This window comes from Lolium perenne, chromosome 7 (assembly GCF_019359855.2).
Source record: "Lolium perenne isolate Kyuss_39 chromosome 7, Kyuss_2.0, whole genome shotgun sequence".
Lineage (NCBI taxonomy): Eukaryota > Viridiplantae > Streptophyta > Magnoliopsida > Poales > Poaceae > Lolium > Lolium perenne.
Genome location: NC_067250.2, coordinates 233,193,537 through 233,204,478, shown reverse-complemented (window position 1 = coordinate 233,204,478; position 10,942 = coordinate 233,193,537).

Genomic DNA, 10,942 nt, shown 5'->3' with positions numbered 1-10,942 from the left:
AAAACTTGGCCAGAGCCTCTACTAATAACGGAGAGCATGCAAGATCATAAACAACACATAGGTAATAGATTGATAATCAACATAACATAATATTCTCTATCCATCGGATCCCGACAAACACAACATATAGCATTACAGATAGATGATCTTGATCATGTTAGGCAGCTCACAAGATCCAACAATGAAGCACATAAGGAGAAGACGACCATCTAGCTACTGCTATGGACCCATAGTCCAGGGGTGAACTACTCACTCATCACTCCGGAGGCGACCATGGCGGTGAAGAGTCCTCCGGGAGATGATTCCCCTCTCCGGCAGGGTGCCGGAGGCGATCTCCTGAATCCCCCGAGATGGGATTGGCGGCGGCGGCGTCTCAGTAAGGTTTTCCGTATCGTGGCTCTCGGTACTGGGGGTTTCGCGACGGAGGCTTTAAGTAGGCGGAAGGGCAGGTCAAGAGGCGTCACGGGGGCCCCACACAACAGGGCCGCGCGGCCAAGGCCTGGGCCGCGCCGCCCTGTTGTGGCGGCGCCTCGTGGCCCCACTTCGTGACTCCTTCGGTCTTCTGGAAGCTTCGTGTAAAAATAGGCCCCAGGGCGTTGATTTCGTCCAATTCCGAGAATATTTCCTTTGTAGGATTTCTGAAACCAAAAACAGCAGAAAACAGCAACTGGCTCTTCGGCATCTTGTTAATAGGTTAGTGCCAGAAAATGCATAAATATGACATAAAGTATGCATAAAACATGTAGATATCATCAATAATGTGGCATGGAACATAAGAAATTATCGATACGTCGGAGACGTATCAAGGAGGAAGGGGTCAAGGAGATCGAGAAGAAGGTGGGGAGCGAGATAGTGTGAAGAGAAGGGCTCGGGGAAGGCTCTATTTATAATGGCGCGATGGTGCTGCGGGTGCCCGTGGAGGTCGTTCATGGTGCGGTTGCTCTGGGGAGCGAAGAGGCAAGGGAAGGGGCGCGTGAGGTCTCTGGCATGATGACGGTGCTAGCGTGCTTGCTGGCGTGGCGAAAGAGGGATGGGACGGCTCTGGCGACGCCAATGTCGTGCGGTACTGTGGCGGAAGGGCGGCGATGATGGCGACGGTGACAGTGCGATCGCGGGCAGGGGAGGGTGTCTAGGACGTAGCTGGCGTTGAGGTGAGCACGCGTGCGCAAGGAGAGAGGGAGAGGAGGACGACATCGACGAGGCTTGGCCGTGTACTGGCGCATCCAGGGACGTGCCAGTGCACGCTCTGGCGCGCCCGATCGTGGTGATCACGCCGTGTCCAGGGCAATGTCGTGCACGATTTGGCTTGGGATCATGTCTGGCATGCTTTGCAGAGATAGGGAAGCTAGTTTGGCAAGGTGAGCGGGAGAGGAGAGGACCAGGGTAGGTTTTGGACATGGTGGTGAGCATAGGGGTTGACATGGTGTGCAAAGGCTGTGCAGGGCTTCTCCTAGGGTCAAACCTGGCATGGTGATGATTTGTGATGTGAGGGGAGCTTATTTGACAAGGTTAGAAAGACAAGAGAGGGAGGATGACATGGGTTGGCATGGTGATGTCTATTTCAATGGCATGGCTTGGCATGGATTCTCTATGCATTATTTTTTTGGTTTATGATTGCTACAAGCTTGAGTGGGGTGAGGTGAGTCTATTTGACAAGGTGGGCATGGTTGGAGAGAGCTAGGGTGTGCACATTTGATTAAAGTCAAAAGTGTATGTGGCACATGCAAAGATGTTGGCATGCTTGGGCATGGTGATCATGGTAATGTTGGGTCACTTCATTGCTGCTTTTAAGGTACAATGTGTACTATCAAAGAGGATAAGAGAGAGAAGGGATAAAAAGTGAAAAGTGGGGGATAAAGTGACTTGTACTTTTATTCTTCTCTATGTGTACCTCTTATGTCTAAAGCAATGATCTCTCTTCTATTTAATTTTGGCCAAAAACTTCATGAATGTGTTCTATATAATGTTAGGCAACAATGTGCGGCATTGGTTTGAAATTTGGAGGGATTTTGTAAAAATTCTAAAAAGTGGGGGAATCTAGAATCTGTTTCAACATGGCATCTTGGCTTGACTATTTTGAGCAATAGGAAAGGATCTGGTCAAAGTGGTCAACATCAAAGTTGTTCATCTTGATGAGGTCTTGGATGAGGTGCAAATAGTTGAGAGTTTTTGGTTTATAAATCTCTTAATACTAGGGCTCAAAGTGGGTAAGATATTAAAAGTGTCACATATGACCATTATCATATGTGACTTGGTTTTTGAATTTATCTTTATTTGATTTGGGTTTTCTTGATTCAAAAGGGATTCTTATTAGTTTAGGAACATTACCAAACCATTGGCACAAATTTATATGGCCTAGGTTAAAGATTTTCAAAAATGGCCATAAGCACATATGAGGTGATATTTGCACCTTCCTTATTCTTCTATCTTGTTCCACTTGCTTTACTTGGGCATGGTCTAGGGTCCATTTAGGGTTAGATTAGGTTTAGTGATGGTTTCAAACCATTTGGTCAAGGTAAGAGTGCATAGGTCAAGGTTTGGTAATATGGCTATGTGCCACATATGCCTGTATGCATATTTTTATTTTATTTTTGTTTCACCTTTGCTTTAGTTGGGAAATGATAGGTTGAGTTTGTTGGGGTGTTGCAAACCATCTAACAAGGTAGAACATGGCCTAGTTCATTATTTGCAAATATTAGCCATAGGCTTACATAGGCCTTTTATTTTTAATTTAATTTCTTTTTATTTTGTTTTATCTTGAATGGTGAAAAGAGGGGTGAGGTTTAGGGCTTTGGAACCTTTGATAAACATAACAACACTCATCATGGCAATAGCATAAGAATTAAGCATGAGCAATATGCATAGCACAAGATATAATAAAAGTTTTTGTTGGTTCTCATTTTTGGAAAAAGGGAAATTCATTTTCTCTTTGTTTTAGAAATTTGGGATGTTACAATGCGTGTCAAAGGTTTACGGCAAAACCTCATTCTCCGGCAGCAGAGTTGATGCCAATACCATTGGCTTGGCCCTTCGCACAATGTGGTCTCAACATGGTGGGGAAGGTACACAAAGCCTGGTCAGGAGGATACGTATATTTTCTTGTGGCTATCGACAAGTTCACCAAGTGGATTGAAGCGGTACCAGTAACTTCGGCAGATGCAACATCGGTGGTGAGGTTCATCAAGGGCATAGTTTTTCAGTTCGGTATCCCTAACAGCATAGTTACAGACAACGGTAGCAATTTCAGATCCAAAGAGTTCAAGGCATATTGTGCAGAAGTGGGCATCAAATTGCACTTTGCATCGGTGGCGCACCCACAAACCAATGGCCAAGTCGAAAAAGCAAACGGCATCATCTGCTACGGAATCAAGAAATGACTGTTGACACCATTGGAGAACGCTCAACATACATGGCCAGATGAGTTGCCTTGCGTACTATGGAGCATACGGACAACACCCAACACAGCGACGCAAGAAACCCCTTTCTTCTTTGTCCATGGAGCCGAGACAGTACTCCGATAGAAATAGAACACAATTCTCCGAGAGTGGCGGAATATGAGGAAGAAACTTCGAGAAAGGCGCTGGAAGATGATGTCGATGCACTCGACGAAGCTAGAGACGAGGTGTTATCAAGAGTCACCACGTACCAACAGAACCTGAAGAACTACCACAGTCGACGTCTGCGACCAAGGTCTTTTCAAGTTGGCGACTTGGTTCTTCGGCTCACCCAGGACAGTCACGAAAAATTCGAATCTCCATGGATAGGACCATACATCGTTAAGGAAGTGATTCCAGGAGGTGCATACAGATTGAAGGACAAGAAGACAGGGAAGGAGGAACCAAACCCCTGGAACGTGGCGCAGCTCCGGCGTTTTTATGCATAGAAGCCGAAATATAGTAACATATGTAAACACACAATGTACTGAAAAGCGCGCGAGTTTTCAGATGCAATCTTTTCCTTTCAGGGCATCGAGTGGGGCTGAAAGGTTTTTAATGAGGCGGGCTCGCGATGCTGCAATATAGTAAAAATATTGGTGACATACATCTTTTTCTTCGTCAGGCTCGGGGGCTTGCAACCCGCAGATTCAACAATATATACTCAATCCTTACAATATATGACTCACAAATTATTCGCCTTGGTTCAAACACCTCGCAAGTAATAAACATAAGTACACCTACCGAAACACTCGGGGGCTAGAGAAGGATAAAAGATAAGTAAAACTCGCTTTGACTGTACATCACTACAAGAAAAGTTGCCATGGCCGACGAAGTTGAAGTCGCACCGTGGTTGCTGGTGTACCATGGCCGACGATTTTTGGTCTCTCCGTTGTGCATGTCAAAACGTTTTTTTCTCGTTTTTGAGGCCACCTAGCCCGACGAAAACGGCCAAAACGTGGCGTATGGTGGCCCGGGACGTGGTGCATCTCGAAATCTCGGGTTCGCCGGCCGAGTCAACGCAAATCCGCACCGCCGAGGGATGTAGGGCCCAGATGGCAGCCTCTCTGGCATTGTTTTTTTTCTCAATCGCGCCATCTCGTTCAACGCTCTCCGATCGAGCCGTTTACGATGCAGGATCATGGGTCCCGCATGTCATCCTCTATGAACAAAAATTCTTTCTATTCTTGGATTTTTTTGACCCCCTGATTTCTGGCTACTTCCTTTTTCTTTTGATCCCTTGCCGCCTTGGAAACGTTGAGACCGCTGCTGCTAAATGGGACCCGCATGTCATCCTCTATGTGCAATCAACTTTCTTTTCTTAGAGTTTTTTTGGGCACCTCATATTTGTTCACTTGCCTTTTTCTTTCGATCCCCTGCCGCCTCTCAAACGGTGATACCGCTGCTGCTAAATGGGACCCGCATGTCATCCTCTTTGTACTATAAAACTTTCTTTTCTTGAATTATTTTTGGCTCCTGATATTTGGTCACTTGCCTTTTTCTTTCGATCCCCTGCCGCCTCTCAAACGGTGATACCGCTGCTGCTAAATGGGACCCGCATGTCATCCTCTATGTACTATAAAACTTTCTTTTCTTGAATTATTTTTGGCTCCTGATATTTGGTCACTTGCCTTTTTCTTTCGATCCCCTGCCGCCTCTCAAACGGTGATACCGCTGCTGCTAAATGGGACCCGCATGTCATCCTTTATGTACTATAAAACTTTCTTTTCTTGAATTATTTTTGGCTCCTCATATTTGGTCACTTGCCTTTTTCTTTCGATCCCCTGCCGCCTCTCAAACGGTGATACCGCTGCTGCTAAATGGGACCCGCATGTCATCCTCTATGTACTATAAAACTTTCTTTTCTTGAATTATTTTTGGCTCCTCATATTTGGTCACTTGCCTTTTTCTTTCGATCTCATGCCACGTTTGAAACGTTGAGGAACCTGCTGGCTCATGGGACCCGCATGTCATCCTCTATGTGATATAAAAGTTTATTTTCTTGGATTTTTTTTCACCCTCTGATTTTTGGCTATTTCCTTTTTCTTTTGATCCCCTGCCGCCTTGGAAACGTTGAGTAAGCTGCTGACTCATGGGACCCGCATGTCATCCTCTATGTACAATCAAGTTTCTTTTCTTGAATTATTTTTGGATCCTGATATTTGGTCACTTTCCTTTTTCTTTCGATCTCATGCCACGTTTGAAACGTTGAGGAACCTGCAGGCTCATGGGACCCACATGTCATCCTCTATGTACTATAAAAGTTCATTTTCTTGGTTTTTTTTCACCCTCTGATTTTTGGCAATTTTCTTTTTCTTTTGATCCCCTACCGCCTTTGAAACGTTGAGGACTCTGCTGGCTCATAGGTCCCACATGTCAGCCTCTATGTACAATCAAGTTTATTTTCTTGAATTATTTTTGGATCCTCATATTTGGTCACTTGCCTTTTTCTTTCGATCTCATGTCACGTTTGAAACGCTGCTGGCTCATGGGACCCGCATGTCATCCTCTATGTGATATAAAAGTTTATTTTCTTGGATTTTTTTCACCCTCTGATTTTTGGCTATTTCCTTTTTCTTTTGATCCCGTGCCGCCTTGGAAACGTTGAGTAAGCTGCTGACTCATGGGACCCGCATGTCATCCTCTATGTACAATCAACTTTCTTTTTCTTTTGATCTCAAGCCGCATTTGAAACGTTGAGACCGCTGCTGCTAAATGGGACCCGCATGTCATCCTCTATGTACAATAAAGTTTCTTTTCTTGGATTATCTTTGGCTCCTGATATTTTGTCACTTGCCTTCTTCTTTCGATCTCATGCTGCCTTTGAAACGTTGAGTAAGCTGCTGGCTCATGGGTCCCGCATGTCATCCTCTACGAACAATAAAAGTTTGCTTTCTTGGAGTTATTTTTGACCCCTAATTTCTGGCTATTTGCCTTTTTCTTTTGATCTCCTGCCCCCTCTGAAACGATGAGGACGCTGTTGGCAGGTCGGTCCCACATGTCATCCTCTATGAACAATAAAAGTTTCCTTTGATGGATTTATTTTGAACCCCTAATTAATTTCTGGATATTTCCCCTGCCGCCTTGGAATCGTTGAGGATGCTGCTGCCTCATGGGTCCCGCATGTCATCCTCTCAGAACAGTAAATGTTTCTTTTCTTGGATTTTGTTGACCAAATGATTTTTGGCTTATTTTTTCTTTCGATCACCTGCAGCCTTTAAAACGTTGAGGACGCTGCTGGCTCACGGGTCCCACATGTCAACCTCTATGAACAATAAACGCTGAGGATGCTGCTGCCTCATGGGTCCCGCATGTCATCCTCTCAGAACGAAAATGTTTCTTTTCTTGGATTTTTTACCAACGGATTTTTGGTTTATTTTTTCTTTCCATCCCCTGCCGCCTTTAAAACGTTGATGACGCTGCTAGCTCATGGGTCCCCGATGTCAGCCTCCTCGTACAAGAAACATGTGATATCTTGATTATTTTGCAGACAATAAACAGTGTATTTCGCTCTGAGCTATTGCAAACGGATAAATTAAATCTTTATTTTTACATAAACAAACTTATATGTTGAATCTCCTTGTTTTGTGTTTTTGCGAAGCATAGGACTTTCCTGTTTTTTTTAGAAAAATCCGAACTTTCCTGTTTTGGAGTGGGCTGAAATTGTACGAGTCAAAAGGCCCAGCAGGATAGTTCGAAGGCCCAGATGTCCAGATGCAGCCCAATTGAAATCTTTCTTTTCTTGGATTTTTTTTACCCCCTGATTTCTGGCTACTTCATTTTTCTTTTGGTCCTGTGCCACCTTGAAAACGTTGAGGTCACTGCTGCAAAATGGGACCCGCATGTCATCCTCTATGTACAATAAAATTTCTTTTCTAGGATTATTTTTGGCTCCTGATATTTGGTCACTTTCCTTTTTCTTTCAATCTCATGCCGACTTTGAAACGTTGAGGAAGCTACTGGCTCATGGGTCCCGCATGTCATCCTCTGTGAACAATAAAAGTTTCCTTTGTTGGATTTATTTTTTACCCCTAATTTCTGGCTATTTGCCTTTTTCTTTTGATCCCCTGCCCCCTTTGAAACGATGACGACGCAGCTGGCAGGTCGGTCCCACATGTCATCCTCTATGAACAATAAAGGTTTCCTTTGATAGATTTATTTTTGACCCTAATTAATTTCTGGCTATTTCCTTTTTTTATTTTGATCCCCTGCCGCCTTGGAATAGTTGAGGATGCTGCTGCCTCATGGGTCCCGCATGTCATCCTCTCAGAAAGGTAAATGTTTCATTTCTTGGATTTTGTTTACCAACTGATTTTTGGCTTATTTTTTTTGTTTCGATCTCCTGCCGCCTTTAAAATGTTGACAACGCTGCTGCCTCATGGGTCCCCAATGTCAGCCTCCCCATACTGCAAATCCTCTTTCTGCAAAGGTTGTATTTCTAGCTAGATAGCTAAGGTGGATTCGAATCTGCCGTGGTTCAGGCAGCTCAGGTAAGCCTTCTTGCACTGATTAATGGAACTAGTGTATAGCAAGGTCAAGACATGTGGCTCGGTGTAATGAATCTATTTGAATCATGTTGTGGATTCAATCTGATAATTCTCTAACAGGTCAGCCAAAATAGAAATGCAAATTAAGATGAACACAAACATTAGTTATCATAATAGCTGATCATACATACATACTTGCTAAGAGCAAAAGCTTGCCAGAGTTTTACCACCCATACAATTAATTAGCAGTTCAGATAAGATAACCTTATATAAGTATAACTACAAATGCATTTGCTAAGGGCTCATGGGACAACAGAACTAGACAACCGCAAACTTTATGACCAGCATGTCACAGCGGCATCGAAAGATCTTGACCTTCAACTTTGATCCAATGCGAAGTTTGGCACCGTCAATGAACTTTTTCCACCTGGAAGTAATAGCCAAGCGGCCATCTGTGGGACTGACGGAGTACCGTCCCTCCACGGTGAGACCTTCACTCTCCATGACGAGGGAAATCTTGCCCCTTCGGCCAGCATTGAGATCCTTGGAGATACTTTTAGGCAATTTTTGATTCAAAGCAAGAGATACCACCAAAAATTAGTCAATGGCACCAATGCACTGAAGACTGAACCATGTGAGACTTTGAGTAGAGAAGACATCAAGATAAGAGCTATTATGCTGTCATATACTCACGAACATAGCCTTCAGATGCGTCCTGGTCACCACACGGGTGGCCACAGCAATGAGCTGAGACCTCGGTGATCTGGCTGGGGCAGGTGCAGGAGCCTGGGCTGGTACACGAGCTGGTGGTGATGCAGGAGACTGCTGGGCAGGTGCAGTAAACGGTGCCTCTAGAGGAACCGGTGCTGATGCAGGAGACTGTTGGGCAGGTGCAGTAAACGGTGCAGCTAGAGGAACCAGTGCTGATGCAGGAGCCTGCTGGGTAGATGCAGTAAACGGAGCTGGTACAGGAACCGGTGCTAATGCAGGAGAGTGGGAAGCCGGTGCCGGTGCTGGTGTGGGTGCCCTTTGTGACATCCGCTCCTGTTCCATCAGGGGATCTGTAACTTTGATCATGTTAAACCTAGCAAGCTAGAACAGACGGAATGGTTTAGAACAACTGCTCAGAATGCAGTAATCAAAGGATATGAGTACAAAAAAGTTACATAATATATATTTCGAAGTGTCTCCAACTCTATAAGCAGTTACGTATATCTGCCCATTTGAGTTTCTGATCCTCAGCTCGTCGCCCTTCTTTAGACCGTAGTCAAAAGCAAACTTTCTCCATTCATGTCCATACAAATATGTGATGGCCTGCGTCTTGTAGACATACACCTCATAGACCGTGTAGGTGTTCATCAATTTGCCATTGCCATGCATAGTGAAAGACCCTTCATGCAGACACATCTGGTTAATCATTGGACGAAGTTCACAAGGTAAAGTCTGCAGGTGAAAATTGATACTAATGTAAGAAGCAGGAAGACTAAAAACAAGACTTTACTATATGCCAATTCATGCTAAACCACTGAGAATTCATACCTGTAACTCTATGAAGGAGTTATTAGAAAGGTAGATAGAGCCATAGGAGGTGTTATATGCGGGGTATGTACATGGGCCCGCCATATTCCCGCAAGCTCGGCATCGGGATGGTGAAGGAAACATGGGAGGTACTACTGTTGCGTAGCGCTGAATGTAAGTGGAAGAATTAGGTTGTGTAAAGTGCATAGTTCAGAGCAATGCAAATGTTGACAAGCGAGTGCATAACACTATGTTACAAACTGAACAGTCAAAATTTAGTGTATGATGAATATAAGCATGCTAATTTGGCGTTTCTGAATTCCAAAAAGCATTAGACAGAGCCGGTGATAATATCAGACATAAATCATGGCATGTATATGTGGCTTAAGAAAATATACCCGAACGCTTGGATGGTTACGGCCCGGCTGGTCCTTGGACTTGAGCTTATATAAGCATCCAGAAGGTGGGGCTGATAGTAACTTGGTGGCAGCCTCTGCAGATGCCTCATCAGCAGCAGTTGCAATCCTTTTGACCAATGAAGGCTTAGCAGTTTCAGTCTGCATATGAAAATTGAAGAGCAACAGACATCAGCAGTGATATATAAAATGAATCTATGAGACACTGATGCATATAGTGCTAGATGTAAGTGGAAGAATAGGGTTGTGTGTGTTTCTGAACTATTGGTAAGAATTAGACAAAGCCGGCAATAAACAGACAAATCAAATCATGTATGAGGATTAAGAAAATATACCTGCTTACTGAAAAGGATACCACCCAGCTGGCCCGTGGCCTTGTGCTTGAGGAGGTTTTCAGAAGATGGTAGCGGCACCATCGTCTTCACAGCAGCCTCATCAGGATAAATTTTTTCCATTTGAGTAGAGGCATAGAAGCTTCATCCTGCATATGAATAGCAACAGAACTCATCATTGATATTTAATAAATCTATGAGATAGACTGATGCAAATAGTGCGGGATGTAAGTGGAAGAATAGGGTTGTGCATAGACAACAGTTGACAACAATGCAAATGATTACAAAAGAAGCCAACGGAACTCAACAGTTTATATACTGGATGAGACAGACTGAAAAGTGAAAAATTAGTGCATGATGATTGTAAGCAAACGCAGTGTTTCTGAACTTTTGGTAAGCATTAGGCAAAGCCAACAGTAATTAAACAGATAATAATAAAATCACGTATGTGGATTAAGAAAATATACCAGATTCATTAAAAGGTCACCACCCAGCTGGCCCATGGCCTCGTGCTTGTAGAGGTATTCGGATGATGGTGCCGGCACCATCGTCCTCACAGCAGCCTCATCAGCCTAATTTTGCATCCACTTGAGTAAAGGCGCAGCAGTTTCGGCCTGCATAAGAATGGGAACAGATCTCAGCAGTGATATTGAATGACTCTGAGATAGACTGATGCATATAGTGCTGGATGTAAGTGGAAGGGTATGGCTGTGTATGGACAACCGTTCACAACAATGCAAGGGTGTGTTCGGTTC